Genomic DNA, 10,394 nt, shown 5'->3' on the forward strand with positions numbered 1-10,394 from the left:
TGGGTGTTTTAAGAATTAAAAAAAAGATGTATTTAAAAACATGAATAAAATTCAACACAAATGAAAACTGGAGAAAGTCTTATTTTCAGAAATGGCAAAGAAAGGGATTAATAGCCTAAATATATAATTACCTCAAGAGTAAATATGAAAAATTTTACCACACTTAAGTGTGCAATAAGACAGTTCACAAAAGAATAAATACAGTTGAATAATAAATATATGAAAAAATTAATTTTACTAATAATTAAAGAAATTCAAAATAGTTATTTCAATGCCATGATATTTAAAAGTTAAAGGTAGTAATACTAAGTATTGCAAAAGATTTGGAGAAATGGTGCTCTCATAAGTGGCATCAATGGGTAATCTGTCAATAAATCATAAAAGCTTTAAAATGTATGTACCTTTTGAGGAAGAAATTACATTCACAAAAATGTAACCTAAGGAACTGATTAGGAATTTAGTGAAAAAGATATTCTTTACAATAATATTTATAATAACAAATAGTTACAAATCTCTTCAATCTCCAAACATGAGGATTGTTTAGTTGTGATACTATCAAATAATAGAATATTATTATTTTAGAGATTTTTAAAATAAAGAATATTATTATTTAAAAGACTTTAAAGATTTAAATGTGGGATTACATTAATAGCATACACAGATGTTTTTGCTATTTCAAGAAATAGAAAACAGATATGAATATAAAATATGATCATGTTTTTCCACAAATACGTCTCTCTTTGTATCTATCTACAAAATGGGGAAAAATCTAAAAGGGTATATACCAAATATTAACAGTGGCTATTTCAAAATAACAGAAATATGAGTTATATCTATATTCAGTTTTTCTTCTGTGTGTTCAATTTTTTCTATAATGAGCATCCATTGTTTGTAAAACAGAAGTTTTACATCTTCTTTACATCAGGTAAGTCTTCCATGTAGACTTACCTGAAGTCTGTTGGAAGTATTTTCTTCATAGCAGGCACGTAGCTTTGAAGGGGAAGAAAGGCTTTGATCAATAAGAAGCTTGACAAGTATGGTTTTAAAGGATCCTGACTACTCCAAGTTGTTCAAAGAAAGGTTATTTAGAGTAATCCCAATCCTGCCAAAATTTTAGAGGGTCTCAGGAAAGAATAGCTGTCCAAAAAGCTTCTTTTCTTGTTTGCCCCTCATCTGATATATTGAAGCAAGATTCTATATGCAGACTGCCGGAGAGTTCTAGGGTTTCCACATCTTACTCTTGGAAACAAATAATAAATTAAGCCTGTGTGGAAGACAGAAATAAGAAAAGGCCCGATAATACCTTACTCAGCTTTTAATCAGTAAAACTAGGATTTTTTCAATAGACAGATAAAATCCTCCCTTAGAAATTTCTATGAAACACTTACTGGATGTCAGGTGTTTGTTTGTTTGTTTGTTTTTTCTGTTTATTCTCCATGCCATTAAAATTCAGCAAAAGTTATTTGACAAAACCATAATTATATTAAAATAAGTTAATATTTTAAACCAACATTTACTATAGTCTTATAACAACTTTGTTTTAGAAAATAGAAAGGCAATAAAGATTATCCATCATCTTCCTGTCCAGAGGTGATAACTTTCAATTTTGTATATATTCTAATCTATATGCCCTTATATACATAACAACAGTTTTGAAAATTTGTATACTTCCTTGTAACTATATTTTCTAACTTTTATTTATTTATTTTTTTTTAAGTTTATTTTTATTTTTGAGACAGAGAGAGACAGAGCATGAATGGGGGAGGGTCAGAGAGAGAGGGAGACACAGAATCTGAAACAGGCTCCAGGCTCCGAGCCATCAGCCCAGAGCCCGACACGGGGCTCGAACTCACGGACCGCGAGATCGTGACCTGAGCTGAAGTCAGACGCTTAACCGACTGAGCCACCCAGGCGCCCCTATATTTTCTAACTTTTAAATCAAAGCTATGAATATTTAAACATATCCTGAAATATTCTTTGAGAGAAAAAGAAAGCTACATAGTATTTCTTTTTTTTTTTGCAAACTTGTATTGAAAAACCAAGAGGATATGCTATGTCCTTTTTCAGAAGAGTCTCTTATACAAGTGGAGGCTATGGACACCACCTTCTCCCTAAGCTGAGGACATTCTGTTCTCAAACTTGAGTTGCCCAGGATACATCTTGGCTCAGACTTGGGTCAAACTGTTGGCACCAGTATCCTCTCAGGAGTGCTGGATGCCAATGATAAAGTAAGGGAGAAATTTTGTGGTGGACCCTTTGTCCTGAACAGCCTCAGACACCCCTTGGGCACCTTGATTTTGTCAGCTTCATTGAAATATCACTTATGGCTGCTGAGATGCTCATCCATGGCATCAAGAGAACCCATACCACAATATTTCTTTAGCCGGAATCCATCGGAGAAGAAGTACTTATCAGGGGCCTCAGTGGTGGCAGCCAGGAGAGAGCCCATCATGACTGTGGAAGCCCCAAGGGCCAAGGCTTTGGCAATATGGCCCACATTTTAGATTCTTCTATCAGCAATGACAGGAACACCAATACACCATGCATATTCTGACACCTTGTACATCGTCTTTGCTTGGGACCACCCACATTCCAGAACTTCCCGTGTGATGCATATGGAGCCACTGCCCATGCCCATCCACAGGACATCTATGCCAGCATCAGTGAGGTTCTTGGCCTGCATAGCCATGACCACATTGCCTCCAATAACTTGGAGACTGGCGTATTTCCTTTCATGTACTTGATCATGTTGATCTGGAAGATGGAGTTTTCCTGAGAAGAGTCCAAATCCACTAAGTCCACAGCATCCTGGTTTAGCAAGCTCAGCTTATACTTGTCATCTTCGTGAGTGCCAATGGCTGCTCCACATAGCAGCTACTTTTTGGCATCTTTGGAGGCCAGTAGGTGACCCCAGTTCTTCTTCAGGTCTGTCTGAGCAATGATAGCTACTAGTTCACCATCTTCATTTACAATAGGTAACTTTCTCTTCTTGCTGTGCTGCAGAATTTTATTTGCTTCCTTCAGTGTGATGCCTGCAGGAGCTACCACCAAGTGTTCCTTCTTCATCATGATCTCTTCCCAAAGCCAGTCATGTTCTTCCTCCTTGAGAAGATCACTGCCCACCAAGCAACTCCCCATCCAGCCCATGTGTTGGTGGTTGGGATACCAGAGAAGCCATGCTGGGCTTTGGCTTCAAACACATCCCACATTCTATCCTCAGGGCTGAGGTCACAGGGTCCATGATGAATCCCTGCTCATCTTTCTTCACTTTCTGAAGTTTGTTGACTTGGAAATCAGGTTTACAATTGTGGTGGATGAAGCCAATACCACCTGTAAGGCCTATTGTTATGGCCGTGCTAGCCTCTGATTTTTAAGTAAACTTTACACCCAATGTGGGGCTCAAACTCACAACCCCAAGATCAAGAGTTGTACACTCTACTGACAGAGCCAGCCATCCAGGTGCTCCCAGAATGAGGTTTTTGATCAGAGCAGAAGTCCTGCCTACCTGGTCTGCAGTGAAGTCAGTGTACCCAGCAAGAAGGAGAAAGTCCTTGTGGGTGAGGCCATCCCCACAGTTGAACAGCTGCTGTTCCGTGAGCCTACTGTCTGGGACGTAAGATGTGCCCTGCTAATCAGGTAGTGGGCCACGGCCAGTGTGCACAAAGCCATGTGTGTCTGAGGACCTGGCTGCAGGGCGGTGTTTCTTAATTTATGCAAATTCTCAGTTCTACAAATATGTGAAGGAGAAATCAGTGACGTAGACAGTATGAGATACAGTGGTTAGTGAGATAGAGTCTCTGATCTCAGTCAGCTTGTATTCTAGTAGTGAAAGGGCCAGAGAGGAGTAAACGGAAATGAAGATGCCTACCATGAGGCACTGTAAGAAGAGAGAAAATCCATGTTCACGGAGTGTCAAGGGATGAGAAAGCGCCTCTGATTTGGAGGGTCCTAAGGGGGTGATGTAATGGTCAGTATGATGACAGAATGCTTCTTACACGTGTTGTTATGGTCAAGTTCAAATGAGTTAACACCTATTAACTGCCTGGAATAGTGCCTATCATGTACTAAGTGCTCCTAAGGCTCCAATATTATTAGTTCTGTTCTTATTGTCAATCCTGTAATTATGTGGCAACTGAAAGAAACCACTGGCTACAATGCCATTTCTTTGAACTCTTTTCCAACTTCAACCCCAAATTCAACAGGCCATGCTTTTCTGTAGCAAATGGGCCTCAAGAAACCCAGCTACTGTGTCCATTGACATCAAGAAGTCAAGTTGGCTGTCATCCATTAGGCACCGGTTAACATTTCGCCTCCAATTTTCATTTGCCTAAAATGATCCAAGGAGCCATAAACTTGAAGAGAGTATTTAATTACTTCAATAAAATAGGCCCATGGTCCTCCATGCTGGTTTAATAACTGCATTTTCATACTTTTAGAATCACTTACAATATACATTTTAAACCAGCGACACTTATTTCCTTTTATTATTGTTCCCACTCTGTTAATATGTGTTTATCTTATTTCAGTCTCTGTAGCCTTGAAACAAGTGCTTATTAATCAGAAGCCATTTAAATGCTGATGTGCCATGTTCTACATTAAGGAAACTAAAAGAGCACCAAGCAGGAAAGTACACATAGGTGCTTCCCCTCTTAATTAAAAGCTGCTTTGTACATATAACTCCTTTCCTGGCATTTTATGTGGAGGTATTCAAATTAGATTCAATGAGGATAGGGTAATTATAAACATAACTAAAGCTTCATAAGGGTCCTATTTTAGGGACTTGACTCAGTGATAGATGACAAGTGAATATATCATGGCTGGGTGACCACTAATGGACTCCTGCAAATTTGTAGAATGAAATCTCTGTGTTTCTCAGGGTTTGGAGTGCTAAGGACCCCAAGCACAATCACAATCTTGGAAAATGTCTCCAGGCCATTGTCTTGATTGGCTTTCAGACTTCCTGCAGGCTTTGATATGCATCTTGGAGATGCACTGTTCATGATCCAACATAAATTCTAAAAACTGCAGTAGATCATGAAGTTAGTGGTAGGGGAAAGGAGCTTCCTGAAGGGGCTGAAACCATCCCCTACCAAGCCAAAAATGCAGGAAACAGACCGACAAGAGCTTTTAAAGAGTAATGTAAGTTGCCCTGATCTCTAGATAACACATTTGTTTGACAATAAAAATCGTGGCTACAAGAGAAGGAGTCTAGTCATTCTACCATAAGACCCCCTGGGCCAAATACTTCCATTTCCGTAGCTAGTCTCTTTCATGGCGTACCCCAAAAGGTGTGCTTCTAGAGAGCACCCTAGGAGGCAGACCCTGCATAAGTCTTAGAAGTAGCTTCGGTAGGGACGCTTGGGTGGCTCAGTTGGTTGGGCATCCGACTTCGACGCAGGTCATGATCTCGTGGTTCGTGGGTTCAAGCCCCACATTGGGCTCTGTGCTGACAGCTCAGAGCCTGGAACCTGCTTCAGATTCTGTGTCTCCTCTCTCTCTCTGCACCTCCTCTGCTTGTCCTCTGTCTCTCTCTCAAGAATAAATAAACATTAAAAAAAAAAAGTAGCTTCAGTAAATCCATCCCTTACATACACACACACACACACACACACACACACACACACACACAACATGAGCACAAGCTGTGAGCATCTTGCTAGGTTCTTTGCTGGGCTGAAGCAAATTGGCATGGTAGTGGGCAGCTTAGAGGGAGTGTGAGCATGCCAAGAATTCCTACAGCATCCTAACACAAATCTTCATAGTGTTAAAACAGTAGGAGAAGGAAGAATAGACATCTTCTGGTAGAGCTTTCTATTTTAAAAAGGAATTCAGACAGGAAAGGTCACCTGTTCTAAGATGCACAATATTAGTGCCTGAAATGGAAGTTGCACTCAGTTTTCCTCATTTTTTGGTCCTGTATATTTCCATCATATTAGGCTGATTAAAAAACAAATATTACTCAAAGTAGATTCCCCTGAAAATAGCTTTCTTCACTTCTCAATAACTGTCCTCACAGTAAAGACCCTCCCTAATGAGAAAGGAACTATAGAAACTTGCAATAAAAACGGACTAGACGGGGCACCTGGGTGGCTCAGTCAGTTAAGCGTCCGACTTCGGCTCAGGTCATGATCTTGCGGTCCGTTGAGTTCAAGCCCCGCGTCAGGCTCTGTGCAGACAGCTCAGAGCCTGGAGCCTGTTTCAGATTCTGTGTCTCCCTCTCTCTCTGCCCCTCCTCCTGATCATGCTCTGTCTCTCTCTCTGTCTCAGAAATAAATAAACGTTAAAAAAAAATAAAAAAAAAACAGACTAGATAAAATGGGAGTACCAGGATCTACTTTAGGAAAATCAGATGCCCGTTCTTTATGAGGTCTATGAAGGAGGTACATTTCACTGAACAGAGATGGTGTTCACGGTCAGACCCTTAACGGGGGACCAATAAACAATGCACAACAATGCTGCCTTTGCCTCTTTCTTACTGTAAAAATTTCCTTTGTTCCCATACTAATAGAAATTAAATGTTATATGACCAAACCCAAAAGTAAACAAGGGCTTAGAAAGAATTTTCTTCTATCAGTAAGGGGTCAATGATTGTACTCCATTTCTGGCTGATATACTCGGCAAATACCCCAACCATCATACCTTTGGTATGGTTTAAACATTGATTGTTTTTAAAGATAGTTCAAGAGGGGCACCTGGGTGGCTGAATTGGTTAAGTGTCCGACTTCAGCTCAGGTCATGATCTCACGGTCTATGAGCTTAAGCCCCGCGTCGGGCTCTGAGCTGTCAGCACAGCTTCGATTCTGCTTCGATTTCTGTGTCTGCTTCGGATTCTGTGTCTCCCTCTCTGCCTGCCCCTCCCCTGCCCGCACTTTCTCTCAAAATAAATAAGCCTTAAAAAAAAAAGATAATTCAAGAAATTCAACAAAATTCAATGCCAAGACATCAAGTAAATCAGTTGCTAGTGAGCCCCATGCATAAGGAATACTCAAAAGAGTTTAGGCAGTTTGCTACTCTGGAGTCTGGTTTGTTTTCTAGACCTTACACCTGTTTAAATATCATGTTTGTTCCCCAGATTTAGAGAGTGTATTATGGTGCTAGGCCCACCAAGATAGCTTAACTACCTAAAAAAATTCAGCAGCATGGATTTGAGGTCATGAACATTAAAATAGCAGGAAGTAGCTTTCTATAAAGTTCAGAATCATAGCAACAAATTTTTCTCTCACATCTTATCAAGTCCCAGGCACCTGCCCATGAAATTGGCAGCAGAAAGATTTTCTGTGCTGCAAATTACAGGTTTCTCGTCATCTTGCCAACTTGCTTTGTCTCCACAACCTGGCAAAATGTGGCTATTGGCAGGAAAATGAATATTTGAAAATGATTACAGCATATAGAGATTTTTGGTTCTATAATGTCTAATTGAGTAATATAAATACTGTTTTAGAACTAGGGGTATATTTGCTTTCTACTTTATAATAGATGACATGCTCTGTAATTTGAGCCCTTGGGCACTAGTCCCTCAAAGAAAGCATTAGAACAAGGTCCTCAATGAACATTATCTGTAACAAGGATAATTTATCAAAATATTAATGACATCTGTACTTTGGAATTCCATGGTCATAGCCATCCCTCCAGCTAACCTGCGACATCCCACTGCCGGCTGCTATAGAGGAATTGGACAGAAAACCAGAATTTTCTAAATACCTTGACCATTTATAAAACCAGATTTTCCATCAAGTGTAAAGAAAGTACCCAGCCATCTATGGCAGCTGTGCCATTGGCTTGTTGCCTACGGTAAGAGAATACGGCAAATAGGAAATCAGAAAGCCAAATCCAGTTATTCTGGTTTGAAAGGTTTGTTAAAGAATGAAAGGCTGTAGGGAAGTAAGATAGGGAGTGGGAAATATAAGCAGCCCAAAGAGACACCAGGGTGTTAGATGAAGGAAACATCCGAAACAGGGAGCTGTTTTTTAAAATTCACATTAGGGATTCCGGAAGATAACAGTCTCATAAGTGGTCATCAAGCCACATCAAGATGAAGTTAAAAGCAGTGAAACTGAAGCTTTCCTGAGCTTGGCTTAGCTCTCCTGTGGCTAATGCTTCTCAAAGGATGACAGGAGCAGCAGCATCACCTGGGAACGTGTTAGAGATGCAAATTCTTGGACCTCACTCTAGACCTGCTGCGTCAGGAACTCTGAGGGTGGGGCCCAGAAGCCTGTGTTCTGACAAGTCCTCCAGAAATTTCTTGAGGACCACCATCCTATGGCCTGATTGGAGGGTCAGGAATTTCCACAGGTCCCCCAAGGCAGACAGTGAAGCTGAAGTCAAGTGTCTCTGCCTTAGGGCCTACCCAGCTGAGAGTCAAGGGACCTGTAGTGTAGAACACGTAGGCCAAGGGCTGGATGGAGAATGCGCAGGTGTTCAGAGACCTTTGTGACACCAATTAGAACAGAACCTAGACCCAGCTGAGAGAGATCAACCCACCTACTTTAGGTGCAAATAGCAATAGGTCGGACATCACACAAGCTACCAGACAAAGGGCATCTCCTCAGAAAGACACCTGAGGAAGAAGACACACTACAATGCGAGAGCTGCTCCACTCGCCAACTGTAAATTCCCACTGGGGACACCTCTCCCATGTCACTCCCCAAATACACAAAGACCATCTTGGAAAAAGGCAATGGAATGGTGAGGAAAGACAAAAGTATATAGCCATCTTGTCTGAAAAGACAGTCTTTCCAAAAAAGACCATTTAGAATGTTCAGAGACCTGATTAAGTGTCCAACTTAGAAGGACCGAATGTTTATACTGCAAGGAAACTGTTGAATCGTAAAAATCTGTGACTTCATTAATTGGCAGGTCTGAGTTGTTCCCATTTCTCTGGGGAATAGGGCTTATAAGGAAGCTTGGGCCAGTGTTAGAGAATAAGTAAACTGTATGCCTGAAAGCAAGATGCATAAATTTGTAACTATGCTATGCACTTTTGCAGCTTTGTAGTACAATGCTTGCTTTTTGGTACTCAGAATGCTTTCTGGAAATCAAAATATTTCAGTATAGAAAGGACAGAATGAAATAATTTTAAAAAGGGATCTTAAAATTGTGAGGACTGCTCGTGACATTTTTATAGTTTGCCCTTGGCAAATTCTCCTCCATCCTCCCTCTCTTACAGATAAACCATCAAGCAGCTTTGCCAACAGAAGCCTGACTCAGAGCCCTCAGGTGGAGGGAGTTTGGCAACATTAGAATGGTGGGCAGATTGGGAAGGGTCAGGTAGGAATTCCCTATTTGGAGACTCAATTAAGCAGAATGAATACAACGGGCCTAAAATAAATGAATATACAATAAAACAATGGGCAAGAAAACAATAGATTTCTTTGTTACTGGGATTAGTTAGAATGCACTGGGTTTTTCAATTACTTCAATGTCAAGAGCATGATCTTGGAAAATCACACCAATGTACCTTAACTGAAAAGTATTAAAAGCTCTTTAGAAATGTTTCCAGGCAGTATGTTTAAATATTTATGAACAATTTCTATAAATGACTGCTGGCCGGTTATAATAATTAGGTGTATTCAGATGATACAATAATCTTACCTACTCTTGAAAATGTGCTGACTTTGTAATACTTACCCTGAAATGGCCTCTGCTCAGTGTGCTGACCTGTTTTTTTTTTTGTTTTTTTTTTTCCTTCTTCTTCTTCTTTCTGGAAAGATTGGGTTTTGTTTTTAGTTAAATTAAAAAAAAATTTTTTTAGTTGAAGTCTAACTCGTACATAAATTCAATTCACAAATTTAAATGCGTAGCTCGGTAAACATCTGTGCACGCCCATCTGAACTCCACCCAGGTTGAGATATTTCTAGGCCTCCAGGACGTCCTTTGTCCTCTTCTAAGGGAATAACTCCACCCTATGCTGCCTATTGTTCTGATTTCTATTACAGTTGATGACTTTTTTCTTTTTCTGAACTGAGGTAAATGCAATCAAATAGTAGTGATGTTTTCGTGACTGGGTTCCTTCACTCAAAATTATGTCTTTATGATTCATCTACATTGGTGCATTTAACACCAGCCTATCTTTTTTCCTTGCCAGTGTGGTATCCCACTGTAGAAGTATACCATAATTTTCTTTTGATGGACATTGGGTCATTCCTAGTTAACTCTTAGTAATGAAACTTCCATGAGCATTCTTGTATAGTTCTTTCAATGAACATAAGCATCTGTTTCTCTTGGGAATAGACCCAGGAGTGAAGCTACTGGGTCAAAGGATATAGGTTTATTTAGCTTTAGTGGCCATTGCCAGATATTAAAAAATGATCGTACTGATTTATGTTCTTATACAAAAGGCTGGCTTTAAAAAAATTTTTTTTAACATTTATTTGTTTTTGAGAGGCACAGAGAGA

The 10,394-nt window shown here is 39.9% G+C and overlaps 1 pseudogene; it reads right to left on the reverse strand.

The window, feature by feature from the left end:
* Window positions 1–2,063: 2,063 nt before the first annotated feature.
* Window positions 2,064–8,256, reverse strand: LOC132684141 (inosine-5'-monophosphate dehydrogenase 2-like; annotated as a pseudogene).
* Between the last annotated feature and the right edge of the window lie 2,138 nt (window positions 8,257–10,394).

The sequence above is a fragment of the Panthera onca genome, chromosome C2 (assembly GCF_046562875.1).
Source record: "Panthera onca isolate mPanOnc1 chromosome C2, mPanOnc1 haplotype 2, whole genome shotgun sequence".
NCBI classification, from domain to species: Eukaryota; Metazoa; Chordata; class Mammalia; order Carnivora; family Felidae; genus Panthera; species Panthera onca.